We start from the raw sequence: 2,446 nt of genomic DNA, 5'->3' as shown, positions 1-2,446 counted from the left end.
AAATTGAGAATGGACTCATATTTTTTCCTAAAAAAAGCATAGTTGCCTTGTTAAAACTATACTGACATTTACACTTTCTCCCTTATTCAAAAATTCATACTAAGAATGTGTTATGTTCGCACACCACCCAAGGTGGTGTGACAGAGAGATGGACTCAGAGAGCTGACTTCAACATAAGCAGTGTTTAATTTCTTTAGTGCTGTACATGGCAAGGCATGCAATGACGTGACAAAATACTGAAAATATGAATAGGAGAAGATGGTATGGGTGTCGACCGCAGGATGGTAAGATCAGGGTAGTAGCTGGGCCGAGCTGCGGAGCGTGAAGATCACTCACTGGCTGGTTGTGTAAAGTTGGTTGAAGCTGAAGAAAAGGGATAAGGCAGAAGGGACAATGAGTAGAAGGGAATGGAGAGCACTGACCTGGATGGTGAATGATTGACTGATGACCCATGGATAAAGCTGCAGCCACCTCGGAGGACCTTTCTGTCAGCATACAGGATTATGCTGAGTGTGTGACCGGGTACATTAGTACCTGTATCGACAACATTGTGCCCACCATACAAGTCAGGAGGTTCCCCAACCAGAAGCCCTGGATAAACAGTCAGGTACGCCACATGCTACGTGCTCGCTCTCATACATTCGGATAAGGCGATAAGACGGAGGACAAAGCTGCGAAGTACAGACTAAGGAAAGACATCACAGTGGCCAAGAGGCAGTACAGAGAGAAGCTGAAGGGCTTCTATTCTACTGCTGACTCTGGACGGATGTGGCAAGGCCTGCAGCACATCACAGACTACAGGACCACCACCGGCACCATCAGCTCCACAGACAGCCTGCCAGATGACCTCAACACCTTCTACGTCCGCTTTGAGACCTCCAGCTACAGCACAGAGAGGAAGCATGCACACACCGAGACCACCCAACTCCCCTCCACTAACTGTCTCACCAGACCAGGTACGCACAGTCCTGAGGAAGATCGACCCCTGCAAAGCAGCAGGACTGGACAACATCCCTGGGAGGCCTCTCAGGGCATGTGCCAACGAGCTGACTGATGTTCTCACCACCATCTTCAATGTCTTCCTCAGCCAGAGCATCGTTCCCACCTGCTTTAAGACCACAACCCTCGTCCCCCTTCCTAAGAAGAGCCTGGTCACCTGCCTGAACGACTACAGGCCAGTGGCATTCACCCCAATCATTATAAAGTGTTTTGAGAGAGTAATGCTAGCTCATATCCAGACCAGTATAATGGAAACCCTGGACACCCTCCAGTATGCCTACCGGCCCAACAGACCCACCTCAGATGCTATCGTGGCTGCCTTCCACTATTCCCTTTCTCACCTGGAAAATAGAGACTCCTACATCAGGATACTCTTCATTGACTACAGCTCCGCCTTGAACACAGTTATCCCCCACAAACTCACCCACAAACTGTCCACACTGGGTCTGTACCCCACCCTCTGTGACTGGCTCCTGGACTTTCTGACTGGCAGGCCCCAAGACTGTCAGGATTGGCAATAGGACTTCAGCCAGCATTATCGCGAACATCGGCACCCCACAGGGATATGTCCTCAGTTCCATCCTCTACACCCTGTTGTCATGGTACAAGGACAATAATCTCAGCCTCAACACGGACAAGACGAAGGAGATGATAGTGGAGATGAGGAAGGAGAGGAGATCTCATCCGCCACTGTTCATCCAGGGGCTCGAAGTGGAGAGGGTGAGCAGCTTCAAATAGCTGGGCGTCCACATCAGTGAGGACCTCACTTGGACACTTAACACCACACAGCTGGTCAAGAAGGCCTAACAGCGACTGTACTTCCTGAGGATGCTGAGGAGGTTTGGCATGTCGCCTAGGATCCTTTGCAACTTCTACAGCTGCATCACTGAGAGCATCTTGACCAGCTGCATTGCCATCTGGTAAGGCAGCACTACTGCTATGGACTGCAAGCGCCTGCAGAGAGTGGTAAAGACCACGGGGAAGATCACTAGGACTCCACTGCCCTCTCTGCAGAGCATTTATCACTGCAGGGTGTGTTGGAAAGCTGCCTCCATCCTCAAAGACCCCACCCACCCCCAGCACGGACTGTTTATACCCCTACCCTCTGGTCGGAGGCTCAGAAGTGTGAAATGCAGGACCACTAGACTGAAAAACTCTTTCTTTCCCTCTGCCATCAGACTCCTAAACAGCTGACTCAGGATCTACCTCATGTAATCCCATCTGTACTGTTTACATACTCAGTTTGCACATGCACAATTGCACACTCACTGCTGAGTATTTACACTCCACAGCTCCCATGTAGCATATATTCCCTCTGCTTTATATTGTGTTATTGTTGTATTTTTATTTGCTCCCTTCACTTGCTGCTTTAAAGTGCCCTAGATTTGTGTTACTGCCTATTTAGATTTGTGTTATTGCTCATCTACTTTATATTTCACTTGTATTA

The sequence above is a fragment of the Monopterus albus genome, unplaced genomic scaffold (genome assembly GCF_001952655.1).
Source record: "Monopterus albus unplaced genomic scaffold, M_albus_1.0 scaffold422.1, whole genome shotgun sequence".
NCBI lineage: Eukaryota > Metazoa > Chordata > Actinopteri > Synbranchiformes > Synbranchidae > Monopterus > Monopterus albus.
This window is presented reverse-complemented; position numbering follows the sequence as displayed.